We start from the raw sequence: 19948 nt of genomic DNA on the forward strand, positions 1-19948 counted from the left end.
TTTGATATATACCTTCTAACAATTTTTTGTTGTACTGGTATATCACGCCCCAGTTTCACAAATATGGATAAGTCATGATTCAAATTTTTACATGACGGTATTCGCTATGGTTGCGAAAACCGTCCTAGACGTTTTTTGATAAATTATGGATAATTTGGTGTGTAGAAAATAGAAATCATGATATGCCAAACTACCACGCGAGCAAAAAAATAATTAAAAAATCAACTATTTTTTCACCACACTAAATTATCTAGAGTTTTCCAAAGTCGTAACTACAACGAACACCATCATGTAAAAGAATTGGGTCATGAAATATTTTTGCAAGTTGGTCCCAAAATGTTTTTTTACAAATTGATCCCTAAGCTAACATAATAATTGTGAATTAATAGTGGGGGATTAACAGTGCCAAGGAAATCAAAGTTGAGGGACCGATTTGCAAAAAAAAAGTTGGGGGACAATTTGTAAAAATGTGTATAGTTTAAGAACCTACGACACAAATAAACCTTAGAAAAATACTAAATAACTCAATTGAATTTATTTCACGGGTTAATTTGGCATTGATTGATTGGATTTTTCAAAATTTGTGCAAAAGATTAATAAAAAAAATTTCCAATGACAATCAACCATATCGATAGTGAATGAATTCTAACAGAGATGCATAGCAAAGTTCATTTTTTTTTATTAAGAATTGTTATTGTACAACATTTTTTACAATGTAATTGCATCTAAGTCCACTAGACCTCCTATGGGATGGATTAGGGGTGGCAATTCGTATTCGTGGATTGTATTCATGTTGTATTGAGACTCATATATTACAAGTAAATATTAAAATCAAACCTAACCCATAAAATAATTGTGTCGAAAAACCAAACCCAAAACCAAGTTGTTATAAACGGGTTGACACAACACGACCCGTATATAACTAGTTTACAAAAAAATCGAGTTTGATTTGTGCAAATATATCAACCTATTTATGACATATTTAATACGTTAATAACTTATTTATGATTCATATAGCAAGTTTTTGACATATTTTTGACTCATTTAACACTAATATGACTTGTTTATGACTAATTTAACACTAATAGGACTTGTTTATGACTCATTTAATATATTTTTAAAAACTAAATATAATAAGAGAATTGTTATTGTGTCATTTTTGGGTTAGATAAGTTAACTAAAAAAATGATTCGTTCAATAAACGTGTTAGGTATGTGAATCCAAAAATGACCCAAACTTGTTTATTTTGTGCAAGTGCCAAGTCATGTTATTGTGTCTCACCCATTTTGTCACCCCTAGGGTAGAACCATGACCTCCTCCAAGAGAAAAGATGTGTAGAACCAACTAGACTAAACCTAGAACCACTAGAAATATAATCTACATAAAATTGGGATTGACAGAGGCTTAAAAAAGATTAAGAAAGAACATGCAAACTCAAGTAGAACAATGATGTTCTTCAACTTTGATGAAGCTTCAACCCTTGGCAATGTCACCACTTTGAGCAAAAATTTAAGCAATCCTTTGAGCCAAGCAAACACAAACCAAGTCTTATACACATTGCAAAACCCTGTCCAAATACTCTATTTCTCAACCACCATTAATGCTTGAGGCATTCTCTAGAGGAAATGAAGATTGAGATTGAACAAGCCTTCAACTCTCAAAGTCAAGCACTTTCTTGGAGAGTTATTGGAGAAAACTTAGAGATTCTTGGAGCTAGAGAGAGAGAGGGTAGAGAGAGATTAGAGAGAGTGATCAAGTCTTCCAAATCATTATTTTTTTACCCTTATATAGAGTAGGCACCGTCATTATGTCTAACCAATAGAATTAGACTTGAAAAACATGTCATTTAGAGCATTTACGATTTTTCACGTAATACAGAGTAGGCGACGCGTCACCTGCATGCAGGCGATGCATTGCCTACTAGGGTTTCTGGAAACCCTAGGTGTTAGGCAATGTCTCGCCTCTTGGGTGGCGACGTATCGCCACCCTTTCTGACTTTGGACACTTCCAAAGGTCCCAAAAATGCTCCAAATGCCATCAAAATTTTTGGGAACCCTTAGATACTCTCATGTACCACTTTGGACCCAAATTTTTATTTTATAAGTGCCTACAATTGAAACTCAAATTCACATCTTCATTATGTGAATTCTAACAAGTGTTTATAGCTTGTTTGTATTTTAACACCTATCATTTGTATTTAACCAATCATAACAATCCCTCACTTGGTTAAATACAAGTCACATTCTCTAGCTTAAACAGTTTTGGCACATAAAATAAAGTGCCTTTCGGTTTGAACTTTATCTTAGTGAAAATACCACAAAGTATTATCGAAATCATTAGTAGCTTAAAGCTTGAACCAAGTATTCTATATGATAACACCGGTGATACCTCACATACATCCACCACATCTTTTGTTTTCCCACTTTCTCACTTAGCACTATCATGGACATGTGCTCATCTCTTCATAGACTTTCCGGGGAGAAACTCCAACTCCCATGAGAGGCGGCACCACCTCTAAGTCCACATAGGTGAAGCTCTTATAACATCTTTGCTACATTTATAGATGCTTGTTGCACTCAACTGAACTTCATTTAAAGCCCTAGGCTTAACCCTAACTCGGTAGCAACCAACACTAACCATCTCGGATGGAACTCATCATAAATTTTAGTGTTGAAACTATTCACTTATCAATGACTTGTTATTACCCATTGAACTCTTTCCCTTGATTTGTACAAGTTGAGAGTTGGGGTTCCATCATTGGTGAATCTATTCTTCTAGGAGTTTCTGTTTGAAACTTATACAGGATCTTTATTTATTTTCATGTAAATTTAATATTAAACAAGTTAATATGAGACAACCTAGAACATGTTTCTAAAATTGAATTCAAAGAGAAATAATGATAAGAATACTTACATTATACGCAGCGGAATGAATGAGTCATTCCTTGAGTTTCTCTAACCCTTGTGTCCTTTTTGTCGCAGAGTATTACCAAGAAATTGAACTAATCTTCAATTTTCTTCACAACCTTCCAAAGTATCTTTAGAATCACCTAAACTAGAGTAGGCAATTCTCAACGCATGAGATAGATACAGAGAGAAGAAGATAAAAGAACAATAAGGCTTAGAAAATGACTTATGTTTAGAGAGAATTTGCAACCTATCAGAAACTTGTGTTTCAACTTGTGACTTGACTTCTGTTTTCAACTCTCTCTTAACATTCCTTTTATAGACTCAATTAGGTCATTTATTTAATTAAAAAATCAATCAAATAATAGACAATAATCAGCCCTAGGTCGAAATTATCATGGGCTTTAGGCCTGTGAAATTTCTCATTTGATTATAAGCCCATTGGACTTAAAATCAAGGCCTGTATTATTTTCTATTAAATTAATTAATTAAATAATTATTTAAATCCTTTATCAAATTAATTATTTATAATTTGAACCTTGATTTAAACTTATTTATTAATTTAGATACCAATTTGTTATCCAAAAAATAGGCACGGATGACGTGGCAGGCGATTTTGAACACGTGGCTGACACCTGGCAAAGTTCTGTTAGAGTATCGACCAGTAAGACATTACAGGCGCGGCAGTTGAATTTTCTCACGACCAGCATGGTCGTACATTCCGCATATTTCAAGATGATCTTGTGAAGATCATAATCAATTCTGAGATTGTCTCCAATGATTCCTGATTATCTGATTAATTAGGAGAGAATATCTATAACAAATTCATGTAATCCTCCTTGAGCATATAAATAGAGAAAGATAGCTCAAGGAATGGACTTTTTTTGCCTTTTGTTTAATTGAAATTACATACTTACGAGAGAATTAGAGCTATTAGATTACGATTGTATTGTTTATCTCTCTTAGTTTTGTGAAACTCGGAGAACCCTAGTTATTTTATCACCCCTTTGAGATCTCGTATCAATAATAGCTTAAGTGAACGTAGGTCATTACCAGTTCTTGGGGCCGAACCACTATAATTTCTTGTGTCCTTTACTGTTTTTGTCATTATATTCATTCCAACACATCTATCCACATCAAGCTTTTTGACTCCGTGTCAGTTGACCAAAACAAGGGTCAACATTTTGGTGCTTTCATTGAGAGCTTGATACGAAATCGTTGAAATAGTAATGGCGAAAACTACAAAGAAAACTGGGCAGACGGCTGGCGCTGCACCATCTCAACCGCATCCTCCTCCAAACATGGCTGAGAATGAGCCACATTTGGAATTTGATGAGGAAGAGTTGGATTCAGAGACGCTGAGAAATACCCTGGGGGTATTGCAGGATGAACTGGCCAATCTGAGGGCCAGCCAGGAAAGTGCTACGGAGATTATGGCGCGGCAGCAACAAGAAATAGAGCGACAGCGCCAGGAGCTAAGCGAAAGACATGCGGAGATGGACCGTCGTCAGAGGGAAGCCATGGCGGCCCTCGAAGCAGCCCTGCAGTTGGCTAGGAATCAGGCTGCACCTGCCTCACAGCCTGATCAACCCGTAAATGGTCCACCCCAAAGGGGTCCCAATCCCAGCCCACCGATCCAGCCGTCGAGCCCCCAAAGGCCCGAGCAGCTGCCAATGCCTCAGGAGGATGTCCCACCAAGGGATCCTGAAGCGCAGCCTCCATCCCAGGTTGGTTGAGGCAATCCCCTGCAGCCAAGCCAGAATAGGCCCGGGCAGCAGCCCCGTAGTCCTAGACGCCATAGAGGTGAAGAGCCGAACCCACTGAGCAGGGGGCAGCGTCCTTCTGGCAACAGAAGGAACTCATAGGTAAGCTCTGCGGTCCGGGGCCCCCCACGGCATGATAATGCACGGGGACCTACCGACCAATGCAGGCCACCCTCTAACGCTCGAGAAGTTCCGGCTCGAGGGGACAGTCGATCCCACCATAGCCAATCAAGGTTCAGAGATGGCCATGGTTACAACAAGGCCGGCTTAGGCAGAGGAAATGCCGATCGAAGACATGAAGAGAGAGGTGGGGGCAGAAGCCCACCACCAAGGGAAGACCAACCTGAGAGACGTAACGCTGGGGAGCAACCCAGACAAAATAACGTCTTTAACCGGCTCGGAGCAAGTGAGCAGCGGCGAAGAGACGAAGACTTAAGAGATGTACTCAACGACCGCCGGGAACGGCATGATGAGTACAATCCCCCAGCAGCAGAGGCCCCGACGATTCCTAACGTCGTGCAAGCCCAGATAGATGCCCTGAACCAGGTAGTACAACAGCTGGTCGGGGGAAGAACGTCTCATATCGAGTACGACAGGAGAAGGGGCACTCCTTTCGTTCAGAGGATAGCTGTGGCAAAAACTCCCAGCAAGTTTAAGATGCCCACGCTTCCAAACTTTGATGAGTATGGTGACCCGGTATCTCATGTCAACAAGTTTGAGATACAGATGGACATTCAGAAAGTGTCCGAAGACGCTCGGTGCAGGATCTTTCCTGCAACACTTTCTGATGCTGCGCAAGAGTGGTTTTTCAAATTCCCTCATGCAAGTATTGTTTCTTGGGAGATGTTCGTAAAGGAATTGTATGAACAATTCTATGCAGGTCGTGTGCACCCAACTGAGGCGAGCTAGCTGGTGGAGATACGCCAGCAAGAAGGAGAGCCACTGAAGGATTACGTCTAGCGCTTCATGCGAGCAGCGGCTGGAGCCAAAATAGTGGGAGATGAGGGCAAGATGATGGCCCTAACTACGGGAGTTAGGCGTCGCACACCTTTGTGGAGTAGCCTCAAAAAGCATGGAGTTAAGACTACTCAATAATTTTTTGATCGAGTTGATCGGTACATCAAGCTCGAGGATGCCATCGCCAGCGAAGGAAAGCCCCCAAGCAAGGATAAGGGGACTGCCGAGCCCGCCAAAGGGTCAAAACCCAATGGCAACGGGAACGACAATGACAATGGCAAGAATGGGGGGAAGTGGCCGCATAATGAGCCTTCCACCTCTGAAAATAAACGCGCTAAGGGCAATCGTTATGAACCACGGTTCACTAACTACATTGCCCTTGTTGAGTCTCGGGGAGAGGTGTATCAGGCCACGAGTTCTAGTGTGCCTTACAAAAGACCTGCTCCCATTCGGAAGGATATTTCAAAGAGAGATACAACAAAGTTCTGTCGTTATCATAACGACTACGGACACGATACAAACGAATGCAACCAGCTAAAGGATGAAATCGAGTTCCTTATCAGACAAGGATAGTTAAGGAGATACGTACGGGCCTCGGGAACTTCCCAATGAGAGGCTCCAGGTGGCAACGAGCAGGTGCCCGCACGCCAACGCTCACCACCTTTGCAGCCTGACCCCGTAGCTGGCACTTTACTCACCATCTGTGGAGGCCCGCACCTCGCGGGAAGCAGTGGAAAGGCGAGGGAATGATATGCTCGGACCCTACGCCACGACCAGGACATCGAGATGATGACTGTGGAGGACAGGGCATCAAAGAAGGCTCGGTCAGAGGATGGTGAAATAACCTTCTCTGATAGCGACGCCCAGCATGTCCGGTTCCCACATTTCGATCCCCTGGTCGTGGATGTTCAAATCGCCAACATGATTTTGAAAAGAGTACTAGTCGATACAGGAAGTTCAATAAACATCCTGTACAAATCTTCTCTGGAACGCATGAAGTTGTCCGTCAAGGACTTAGAGCCCTGCAACCAAACAATTTACGGCTTCTCTGGTGAGGGACTCGCCCCAACGGGGTCAATCAGACTTCTGGTAACAGCAGATACAGCACCCGCTACCAGGACATTACTCGCTACTTTCATAGTAGTCGATTGTCCTTTGGCGTACAATGCTAGAATCGGAAGGCCCATACTAGTTGACCTTCGGGCCGTCACCTCAGTATGGCACCTGGCCATGAAATTCCCAACAGACGCAGGGGTAGGACGCGTGTTGGGGAATCAGAGAGAAGCAAGGGAGTGCTACAATGCCTCGATTGCGAAGGCAAAGAAAGGAACGTTGAAGAGCACTCCCCCAGAGAGATTGCAAATGGCCATTGATACACAAGCCCAATCCGGTGATGGAGTCACCAAATAGGGTGTTGCCCAAAGTGAGGATAGAGATTTAGATCCTCGCTTTGGGGATTTTGATGAAGATGTTGGACCCGTCGAGGACCTTGAAGAGGTCCAACTTGACGAAAAAGACCCGACCAGAGTTGTAAAGGTCGGGAAAAATCTAGAAGCAACAACGAAGCACGCACTGGTGGAATTTTTGAGAAAGAACCAGGAAGTTTTTGCCTGGTCACATAAAGACATGGCTGGGATAGATCCTGCAGTTATCAGCCATGTCCTGAACGTTGACAAGAGTTATTCACCCGTGCAATAGAAAAGAAGGCTGCTCGATAAGGATAGATCGAAAGTCTTGAAAGAGGAAGTTAAAAGGCTGAAGGAGAATGGGTTCATCAGGGTGGCGTTTTATCCATCGTGGGTCTCTAATCCAGTACTAGTTCCCAAGCCTAATGGAAAATGGCGAACCTGTGTGGATTTCACAGACCTTAATAAAGCCTGCCCGAAAGATTGCTTCCCACTCCCAAGGATCGACCAACTGGTCGATGCAACTGCAGGACATGAGATCCTCTCTTTCATGGATGCATACTCGAGATACAATCAGATCAGTATGCATCCCCCTGACGAGGATCACACAAGCTTTCGGACCGATACAAGGCTATACTGTTATAAAGTAATGCCCTTCGAACTGAAAAACGCTTGTGCGACTTACCAGCAATTGGTTAACCACATGTTTAAGGAGTTTATCAGAGTAAACATGGAGGTGTACGTGGACGACATGCTGGTAAAGTCAAAAAAGGAATAATGACATGTGAAGGATTTATAGAAGTGTTTCAATGTTTTGAACAAATATCAGATGAAGCTAAATCCTCTCAAATGTTCCTTCAGAGTAGGATCAGGGAAATTTTTGGGGTTCATTGTTAATTCAAGAGGAATCGAGGCTAACCCTGAAAAGATCAAAGCCCTGATCGACATGAAATCGTCAGTGAAAATCAAGGATGTGCAAAGTTTAATTGGGAGGATTGCCGCACTTAGTAGATTTATTTCAAAGTCGACGGATAAATGCGTCCCTTTCTTTAATCTGCTTAGAGGCAACAAAAAGTTTGAGTGGACTGGAGACTGCGAACAGGCTTTCCAAGCCTTAAAAGCCCATATGGCATAGCCTCCTGTTTTATCAAAGCCCATAGATGGAGAAACTTTGTTCATTTACCTGGCGATCACTGAATATGCTGCTAGTGCGGTACTAGTACGAGAAGAAGAAGGTGTACAAAAGGCGGTTTATTATGTTAGCAAGAGGTTAATCAGGGCCGAACTGAGGTATCCTCCCATCGAAAGATTAGCCTATTGCTTAATTTTGGCCTAAGGAAGTTACATCCTTACTTCCAAGCCCATCCCATCACAATCTTAACTGACCAGCCCCTTCGGCAAGTTCTGCAAAAATTGGAAGCGGCTGGATGCTTGTTAAAATGGGCAGTCAAACTCAGGCAGTTCGATATCACATATTCACCGCAAGCAACAGTAAAAGGACAAGTCTTGGCTGATCTTATCGATGAATTCACTGAGCTCCCAGATAACGAGCAGTGCGAAAAACCTAGTGCACCTGAGCCCCAAGTCGAAGCTCCTTCGTGGAAGTTATTCACAAGCGGATCGTCCAACGAATCTCACGCAGGAGCAGGAGTGATATTGATAACGCCAAAAGGGCATCGATTTCACTGCGCTATTAGGTTTGATTTCACCGCATCAAATAATGAGGCCGAATATGAAGCATTACTCGCTGGACTAAGGTTGGCCAAAGACATGAGTATAAAAGTGCTGGATATTTATAGTGATTCACAGCTGGTAGTGAATCGGGTCTTAGGGGAGTATCAAGCACGGGGCCTGAAAATGGTGGCCTACCTGAACAAAACCAAATATTTGTTGGCGCAATTCGAGAAGTATACCCTCCAGCAAATACCTCGGGATCAGAATTCAAATGCAGATGCCTTAGCCAAACTCGCGAGTGCAAAAGACCTTGACACTTTAAATATAGTGCCAGTGGAACGACTACGCGAGCCGAGCATACAAGCAGATGAAACCAGTATGGGAATTCGGATAGAAGATACATGGATGGCGCCGTACTTGGAGTATCTCACGAATGGTGTACTACCAGCAGATAGAAACAAAGCCAGGACTCTTCAGAGACAGGTTGCTAGGTACATATTGGTCGATGGTATTCTATACCGAAGAGGATACTCCATGCCACTGCTCAGATGTATTACACCAGAAAAGGCTAAAGAGCTGATGAGGGAAGTACATGAAGGCTTCTGTGGGGATCACGCTGGGGGGCAGAGCTTGTCGAAAAAGATTCTGAGGCAGGGTTATTTCTTGCCGACTATGAACGAAGACTCAATGGAGTTTGTGCAAAAATGCGATAAGTGTCAGAGATTTTACAAGATCCCATGCGCAGCTCCCAACGAGTTAAAGCAAATGCAAAGTCCATGGCCCTTCGCAGTATGGGGTATCGATTTAATTGGATCCTTGCCAATAGGAAAGAGTGGAGTAAAATACGCAGTTGTAGCAGTCGACTACTTCACCAAATGGGCCGAAGCTGAGCCACTCGCTACCATAACGACAAAGAAAGTTCTTGACTTTGTCATCAAGAACATTGTTTGCCGATATGGATTGCCTCGAAAGATTGTCTCAGACAACGACACCCAATTTGACAGTGACCTATTCACAGACTTCTGCGAAAGGCATGGAATCGTCAAAAGCTTTTCTTCAGTCGCACATCCATAAGCAAATGGGAAAGTTGAAGCAGTGAATAAAACACTTAAGGATACCCTGAAGAAAAGGCTCAAAGAATCTAAAGGAGCATGGCTGGAACAGCTGCCCAAAGTACTCTGGTCGTATAGAACTTCTCATCGAACAGCAACAGGTCATACCCCATTTTCCTTAGCATACGGGTATGAAGCCATGTTGCCAGTCGAGTTAGATCTGCCCTCACATCGAAGAATCACATACGACCAAGACTAGAATAGCCAACTGTTAATGGAGTCCCTAGACTCGCTTGAGGAGAAACGAGAAAAAGCCCAACTCTGAGTAGCTGCGTACCAGCAAAAAGTCGCCCAGTATTTTAACTCGAAAGTAAAAGAAAGAAAGTTCAACGTCAGAGACCTAGTACTTCGATGAGTTTTCTTAAACACCCGCGACCCAACTGCTGGGGTACTCGGACCAAACTGGGAAAGACCTTACCAGATTGAAGAAATCCTTCACCCAGGCACATACAAACTTGCACGCTTAAATGGAGATCTCGTTCCACACTATTGGAATGGAGAACACATGCGCAGGTATTATCAATAAACAGTCCTTCTTAAAGGACTGGCTTGTATTAATTTTTACTTTTTACAAGTTTTGAAAAAGGGTTAGTCATGTTGTATGACTGATCGCTTATAAGTGTAAGATCTTTTTAAAAGATCACTCATAAAGACATGTTTAATCCATTTTAATATGAGAATTATAAGGGAATGTGCGCAGCCAGTCATTCTTGCCAACCTTTGTAAAAATTTTTTTACAAGTATTTGTTCATTACGTGTGTTGTTTTGTTGTATTATAAGTGTTGCATTTTTTTTACCGAGCAGTGATGTTCATACAGGTAGTGGTCAAGGCAAGTGACCAATGACCTAAAGCTCCTCAGTCACTTGGGGGGCATATAAGGTACATCGATAGCAAAGCATACCAAGAGGTATGTAAACACATGAACAAAATAAGTGAAAGCATGCTACGGTACTTAGAGTATTTTTCAAAATTTATATTTTGTTAAATCAAGCCAAAGTACTATGCTAAGTTCGGTCATGCGAACAGATGTTATAATAAGCAGAAATATTATAATATCAAAGGGAATTCTTTTACACCGCAAGCAGTACTGCTTGGATGTAATTGTTCAAAGTAAAAGGAAAATATGTTGCCCATGCAACAAAATTAAAAAGAAAAATTTAGTCTTTACATCACGACCCGTAGGTCGTGTAATCAAAGAAAAGCAAAAGAACAAAAAATCTTTAAGGAGCTTGAGGGGCAGGAGGATCTGTTGGAGCATTTTGATCGACCACGTCCCCTCTAGCTTCTCCTCCCTCCACTTCGGCAGCTGGCTGAATGCTTGGGGAAGCAGGGACCCTAGCTCTCTCTTCGACAGCTAACCGAGCAGTGCAGCGGGCTAGCTCGGCCTTCCTAGTGTCTTCTGGGAGGTAACTGAAATCGGCACTTTGGTTGTGTTTCCAAAAATTGTAGAAACACCGAAGTGTCACGTTCTTATACCTCTCCAGGTCCTTGGCATTGGTGAGCTTAAGCTGCTCCACCTGGCTTTTGAGAACAGCAATGGTCGCGTCCTTAGCGAGATGCTCCTCCCTAAGTTTCTTGACTTCACGCCATTGGATTCGGCTGGACTCCAGGTAGTCATCCCTCTGCTTCCTGAGAGTTTTCTGAGAAGCTTGCTTCTCTGCCAATTCTGCCACCAAAGCATCCTTCTGCTGGGTGACCACCTCCAACTCCCCAGCATGCCTAGCCTCTGTGGCCTGAAGCTCCTCGATGATCCTCGCCCGAGACTTCCCGATGCTAGCACTAGCACGAGTACAAGTCGCGGTCATTGTCAGCATGGCCTGCAATCAAAGAGTAAGAGTTAGGATATATTCAAGAAGGAAAGATAAGAGCCAAGATCGCAAAAAGAGAAAGAGTACTTACACTGGCCACTTCGTTAAGAGCCCCGTTGAGGATCTAGTCGACCCCCATGTTCTTAGCCTCGGCCATTGCCTCCCTGCAACGGTCATGCTTCAGGATATGAGCAAGGCGATCTTTAGCTGATCGCAGGGAACGACTCGAGAGTCTGGCCCCAGGAAGTTCAGTTTGCTGGGCCTTTTCTTTTTGAGCCGCAGGCGAAGGGTTGGTAGCGGTAGGCGGGACCTCCTTCTCAGTGGGAGCAGGTGGTTGAGCAGAAGGTTGGCCAGAGGGCCCATCCTTGGAAGGATCAGCTGCTCAACCCTTCTTGGGCGAGGGTGCTTAGCTAGATTCGCCGACGTGTCTCCTAGCCGATTTCTTCCGTCGAACCAGGGGAACCTCCTCCTCCTCCTGAGTTTGGTATAGGTCGAAAACGTTGGGGGAGGCCATTTCTGCAGAAGAAGATAAGCATTGCAGATAGTAAGACAAAAATAGATGACAAATTATAGTACATCAAAGAAGAAGTAAGGAAAAATCACAAAGTCCAATACCCGAGCTACTACTACTTGTCGCTACACTACTGACTCTACTAGTCATACACACACTCTTTGGCACGAAGAAGTCTAGCCCGAGATTTGGAGTATACGTAAAATTGCCGTCCCCGTCAAATAAGTGACAGGGAATTGGCAAGCTATTTAAAAGTGAAATAACAGTACCGTTTTCATCTGAAGACTCATCCAAGTCTACGACAACTTCTGTTGCCTTTTGTTTCCCCTTCCCTAGGGGGGCAGAAGGCCTTTCTACGGAGGGGGCGCCAGTTGGTTCCCTGATCGTAACCCCAGTCGGTCTCCTTCGGGGAGGGGACACTGGGGGTTGCTGCTCGGGATGCCCCTCGGCAGTGGCATCTGCCACCGCGGGTTCCCTCATTTCCTGACGAGGGGTCAGGAGGCCAGACAGCCTTAAGTTTTCATTAGTGATCATAGACTTAACGCTTTTTTCAGCGTCAGCCATCCTGGCCAGTGTGTTGGACCTCAATACCATGTCTGGTGTTGGGTTTGGGTGTAACCATGGTCCTGAAAGACACAAGACACTTTAGAGAAGTACAAAGAAATTTGCTAAGAAAAGTAGCGACCAGTGGAAAAGGACATTTACCTCCTCGAGCGAAGGCCAAGTTGTTCGTAGTCATATCTGGCGTGAGGAAATACTCTTGATTGTATTTCCCCACGTTGGAGATATGGGTAGTGTCACTCAGGAACGTGTGGTTTGTTTCCTGGTGAAAAAAGTGAAAAAAGCCCGTCCCGTACTGTTGAGGGTTGGACTTAAGGTCAAAAAGGAAGTTGACCTCGTGGGGAGTGGGCTCTAGCCATTTTTTGAGTTTGTAAAGGATATAGAGTGCAGCAAGCATCCTATATCCATTTGGAGTAATTTGAAAGGGGGCGACATCGAAGTAGTTTGCCACCCCCTGATAAAATGGATGTAGAGGAAGGGTAGCCCCCGCCTCCATGTGGTACCTCGACCAGGCGCTGTAGACGCTCCCAGGCAAATTAGCCCTCTGGTCAGCAGTAGGGATCTTGAGATTGACCCCGGTGAGAGGATACTTCCTAAGGTAATTGGCAAGCATCCGGGGAGTCACTTGGCTGGTGAGAGAAAGATACCACTCGACATTAGGAAGGTTTGAATGTCGAGGGCGAGCCCTGACCTGAATGCGGGGGTCCGGGGCAACGTTTTCTCGACCACTGGTCGAGAGAACCCTAGCCTGCAAATCAGGATGGGCAGGAGGATTTGGATTGTTTTCAGGGTTTGGTTTCCTTTTGCCTGGAGACTTAGAGCGGGCCATTTTAGGTGGTGATGGTTGAGGCCTAGAGGAAGAAGGTATTGAGAATGGGATCTCGTGAACACGCTGAGTCGACTGTTCTTCACCTTCAAGCAGTTGGGCAAGAAGATCGTCGTCGATTGGCCACTCAACTCCCCACAAATCTGGCATTAAAATCTGCGAACAGAAAAATGGGGAGGTGAGGATGGAGAATCTAAAAAGTTTGTTAGAATAACGTTGGTCGTGTATAAAAGTCAAACTTTTATACAACAGCATTCTAACAAAAAACTAATTTTTTCACACGAACAGTTTGAAAAGCAGATCAAAAAAGTGAAAGTAAAAAGTTTTTGAAAAAGATTTTTCAACTCCTTTAAGGGCGGGAAAAACTCAGTTTTTCAACTAGCATAAAAATCGAATTTTTACTTCGGTTTTACGTCCTAAATTTATGATCTCGGCTATCAAACTAACTCGTAACTTCTAAATGGAAAAGAAACATCATCCTATCTACTATCACCCGATAAATCCCTTACTTTCATGCATCTTAACCCAGAAACACAGACAACACCAGAACTTAACAGTTAACTCATAGAGGCATGCACGGCAAAAATAAAAGAGCATAAAGGTTCTGAAACTTACCAAAGCAAAGATTGTGGAGATTTGGAAGAGCTTTAAGCGAAGACGAACGGACGGTTGGTTCTTGAAACGCTGAAAGATGGTCTTCAGAGAGATTGAAGGTTCTGGTTTTAGGGTTTCTTGAAGAAGAAATAACTTGCGTAAAAAGGAAAAGAAGACTATGAGAAGGCTATATATATTTTTTGTCCGTGGGATGAAAGAGGAAGTAATCATCAGTTTCCGCTTTTCGAAGCATGGGGAAAGGTGATAGCCGTCAATAGGTTACTTGGGAACCGAAAAGTCGTGATTGGACAGGGGTAGGTTACTTTTCCCAAGGATGCACGAACTCCTCTGACAGATTTGGTGGGGTAATCGAAGGGTCGTTTCCTTAAAGTTTATTTATTGTTGGTCGTAATAAATAAACTTGGGGGGCAAATGTTATCCAAAAAACAGGCACGGATGACATGGCAGGCGATTTTGAACACGTGGCTAACACCTAGCAAAGTTCTGTTAAAGTATCGACCAGTAAGACATTACAGGCGCGGCAGTTGAATTTTCTCACGACTAGCATGGTCGTACATTCCGCATATTTCAAGATGATCTTGTGAAGATCATAATCAATTCCGAGATTGTCTCCAATGATTCCTGATTATCCGATTAATTATGAGAGAATATCTGTAACAAATTCATGTAATCCTCCTTGAGCCTATAAATAGAGAAAGATAGCTCAAGGAAGGGACTTTTTTTGGCTTTTGTTTAATTGAAATTACATACTTACGAGAGAATTAGAGCTATTAGATTACGATTGTATTGTTTATCTCTCTCAGGTTTGTGAAACTCGGAGAACCCTAGTTATTTGATCATTACTAGTTCTTGGGGTCGAACCACTATAATTTCTTGTGTCCTTTACTGTTTTTGTCATTATATTCATTCCAACACATCTATCCACATCAAGCTTTTTGACTTCGTGTCAGTTGACCAAAACAAGGGTCAACACAATTTATCTTAATTAATAAATTTGCCCTAATTTCTCATTTCTTCTTTGATTTGTATAACTCTGTGAAACTATCCAAAATTGACCCGGTCAACTTTGATTATTCTAATTGATAATTAAATCAATTAATTGAGACTATCTAGATGATTTTATCCAAGGTACAGTGGGGATCATGGGCCTATGAAATCAAGCTCCAATAAGTTATCATAAATCTAACAAATAAATTTACTAACTTATTAATTCCTCATGACTCCACTAAAGACTCAGAATTACACTCTTGAAATCATAGAACGCTCTATAACAAATATAGATACACTATTAATTATCCATTGTTACAACCATAATTGTCACTCAATCCTCTATAGATGGTCTACAATGAGATGGGACTAAAATGTTGTTTTACCCCTCATTGTATTTTATCCTTAAAACACTTAGTTCCTTGTAAATAATATTTCACTAAACTAATATTAATTACTGAAATGAGATCTCTATCATTTAGCACCTTGAACCAAACTAAAAGGAAACCATCATTTCACTTCTTTATCAGAAGCTATAGATGTTCATATCTATGATTAACACTCTCACTCATTTATACTACCGAGTTCCCAAGATGTAAGTATGGGATAGTCCGTAGGGTAAGCTGGTAACGAACAAGTCAAAGAACTCAATTAATACAATCAGTTAGAAGATTAACCACACAGAATTAAGATTGAACTGACCTATGGTCAACTATATGATATGACTAGAATAGATAATAACAGTATGTTTACTTAACCTATCAATTGTCAATATCGATCATGTCCAATGTAACAAATACATCTGATCTTACCTACTTTGCTAATGTCCTAGAAAGAACATAACACTGCAATGTGTAAGTAGATCATATCGTAGATTAGCAAGTTAGTGTAAATCTTGTGCACTGACTAATCTTAGGACTAACTTATTTTGAACATATAATCATATTTATATTCCATTGTGATTACGTCACTATAAATACGATTAGCTATATGCTCGGTATTTAAGAGAAGTTTATATTAAACAAATTATCATGAAAATAAAACATGTGATCAAAGTGATTGACCAAGTCAAAAAATGATTTCTATTCATTTAAATGAGATTACAAAGAAATTGAGTTTTAATTAGGGCATAAAACCCCAACAAACTCTCACTAATTGAAACTAATGCATTAATTATACTAATCTCATTTCCTTGATATGCTTATCAAATGTAGCTTATGGTAGTGTCTTTGTAAATGGATCTACAAGATTGTCTTCAGTTGAAATCTTCATAACCTTCCCATCTCCCCTGGCCACATATTCTCGAATAATGTGATACTTCCTTTCTATATGCTTACTCCTCTTGTGACTACGAGATTCTTTCGAGTTGGCTATCGCTCCTGTATTGTCACAAAACAACACAAACGGTTTATCCATTTCTGGAACGACACCAAGATCCGAATAGAACTTCTTTCGCCAGACTATTTCCTTAGCTGCTTCTGACGCGGCTATGTACTCAGCCTCCATGGTGGAATCTGAGATTGCAGACTGTTTTATGCTTCTCCATATCACAGCTCCACCCCCAAGAGTAAACACCATTCCAAAAGTAGACTTCCTGTCATCGACATCAGTCTAAAAATTTGAATCGATGTAGCCTACAGGGTTCAGAACACCACCCTTGTAGACTAACGTATAAGCCCTAGTCCACCTTAAATACTTCAGGATATGCTTAACTGTTATCCAATGTTCTGGTCCTGGGTTTGACTGATACCTGCTCACTACTCCCACTGCATAGTAGATATCTGATCTAGTACACAACATGGCATACATCAGACTTCCAACTACAGATGCGTAAGGAACTTTTCTCATTGCATCTTCCTCTTCAGCAGTCTGGGGAGACTGCTTCTTTGAATGATGAATTCCATGGTGGGACGGTAAATGTCCTTTCTTGGAATTTGTTATTGAGAATCATTCAAGCACTTCATCAATGTAAGCTGCTTGGGATAGAGCTAAGATTTTGTTCTTTCTATCCCTAATGATTTGGATACCTAGAACATAACTTGCTTCATCCAAATCCTTCATCTAGAATTGAGTGCTCAGCCAATTCTTCACATCTGTTAACATTGTTTCCAATGAGTAAGATATCATCTACATAAAGAACTAGGAATACCACTATTTGATTTGACTTCAGTTGGTAAACACAAGGCTCGTCAATATTTTGTTCAAAGCCATAGGTTTTGATTATTTCATCAAACCTAAGATTCCAGGAATGAGAAGCTTGCTTAAGTCCATAAATGGACCTATTCAACTTGCAAACTTTTCCTTCTTGTCCAGCTACTTTAAAACCTTCTGGCTGATCCATATAAATGACTTCGTCAAGCTTCCCATTAAGAAAAGTTTTCTTGATGTCCATTTGCCAGAACTCATAGTCAAGAGCGGCTGCTATGGATAGGAGGATGTGTATGGACTTGAGCATGGCTACAGGACTAAAAGTTTCCTCATAGTCCACATCTTCTCTTTGGGTATAACCCTTTGCCACTAATCGAGCTTTATAAGTCTCAATATTTCCATCAACACCTCATTTCTTATTTCATGCCTTCGAGCCATAGTTCCTTTTCAGGGCTAGCCATTGCCTATTTGAAAGACAATGGATCATCATCACTAGTGTCACCAACAACCATATTGGTTTCACCATCCAAACCATAGCGAACTGGGTTCCTAGAAACCCTCCCACTATGACAAGGCTCCATGACTGTTTGCTCAGGAACAATGGTACTATCTTCATTTAAATCGAATTGCGTCGGTTGGACATGAAGAGTGGGAATTTCATCATCAAATCGTGTTGATGATGATGGAACATTGGTTGGAGTCAATTCTTTAACCATCTCCTCTAAAACTACTTTGCTGCGTAGTTTGTAGTTTTGGACATAGTCCTTTTCTAGAAAAGTAGCATTCGTAGAAGGAAACACTTTCTTTTCTGAATGACTATAAAAAATTCCACCATGAGTACCTTTAGGATAGCCAACAAACATTCAAACTTCAATTCGCGGTTCTAGTTTTCCTTCCTTTTTCCTCAGGACGTGGGCAGGACATCCCCAGATTTTATAATGACATAAACTATGTTCACGACCATTGCAATATTCTAAAGGTGTTTTGGGGATTGATTTAGACGACATGACATTGAGAATGTCATTTTCGGTTTCAACTGCATGTCCCTAGAATGAAGTTGGTAGAGTTAAGTAGCTAAGCATGCATCTAACCATTTCCAATAAAGTTCTTTTTCGGTGTTCCGCTACACCATTTTATTGCGGAGTACCTGGGGCAGTAAGTTGTGATAAAATCCCAAGTTCAGTTAAATGATCTTGGAACTGCATATCAAAATATTCTACACCCCTATCAAATTGCAAGATCTTTAACGTTTCACCTAATTGGTTCTGAGTCATAGCTAGGAATTCCTGAAACTTTGAAAATGTTTCTGATTTCCTATGCATTAGGTAAAGACATGAGTATCTAGAGTAATCTTCAATGAAAGTGACGAAATACTCAAAACCACCCCTGGCTTGTACATTCAAAGGTACACAAACATCTTAATGCACAAGTCCAATTGGTTCTTTGGACCTATCACCCTTTGTAGAGAATGGACGCTTGGTCAGTTTGCCTTCTAGACAAGATTCTCAGACAGGTAATTCACCTAAGGTGAGTTTCCTCAAAGGTCCATCCTTTGTAAGTCTTTGAATCCTATTATAGCCAATGTGACCTAGTCTCAAGTGCCATAAATACGTCATATTATCGGTATCAGTCTTTTGAAGTTTATTGGTCCTAGGTTTAGCTACTTTGAATAAATCATTGTTAAGAGCGATGGGTTCGTTAGGTCACAGCATATAAAGCCTGTTTTCCAAACATGCAATACACAATTGTGATCCATTGAAAGAAATAGATATATTAGAACTTGTGAAAGTCATAACAAATTGTTCTAATTGTAACATGGAAACTGAAATTAATTTTCTACTAAAATCCGGAATAAAAAATACATCATTTAAAATTAAGTATTTATTTCCGAACATCAGATGAACTCTTCCTCTAGCTTGGACCGCAACGAACGCTCCGTTCCTAACTCTAAGCTTTAAGTTGCCTTCATCCACTTCCTCCCATGATTCAAGAAGCTGTTAAGAGTTACAAACATGGTTGATAGATCCAAAATCAATAGTCCAAATAGATTTATCATTCTATAATACACATGTTTCAAATATAAATGAACTATAATCATTACCTTTGTTTTTTGCTGCTAGAAACTTGGGGCAATCTCGTTTCCAATGCCCATTCTCTTTGCAGTGAAAACTGTTATCTTTACCTTTCTTATTTTTCTTGTTCTTCCCCTTAGGCGCATGTGCACTTGGTTTGGCACTCGTCTTTGCAGCCTTTGCAGGCTTGGGGTTGTTGTTTTGTCCACCTTTCCTCTTGTTTCCAGCTTTCGAAGACAAAGTTGGGTTAGCTACATTCTTAGCTGGGTTAGTAGCAACAACAGTAGTCTTATTTTCTCCTCCTTTGCTAGGTCCACCCATGACAGACTCAAAAATCTGAAGCTCGTTCATGAGCTGCGTCAGACCATAGTTGAGTTGATCATGAACGTGCGAACACGGTCCCATTCGAGTATTCACGGTGTCATCACGTATGTGTGGAGACAGTGCTATCCAAGCAATTACGGTGCCATCACGAGCATTGACAGTGCCATCACGAATGTGCAGACATGGTGCTCGTTCTAGGGATTCCTCAGCCATGACGAATTCAGAGTTGTCACCAATCAACATAATGTTGATATTCTGCTTCAAATTAAGGATGTTT

This window comes from Humulus lupulus, chromosome 4, assembly GCF_963169125.1.
Source record: "Humulus lupulus chromosome 4, drHumLupu1.1, whole genome shotgun sequence".
Classification (NCBI taxonomy): domain Eukaryota; kingdom Viridiplantae; phylum Streptophyta; class Magnoliopsida; order Rosales; family Cannabaceae; genus Humulus; species Humulus lupulus.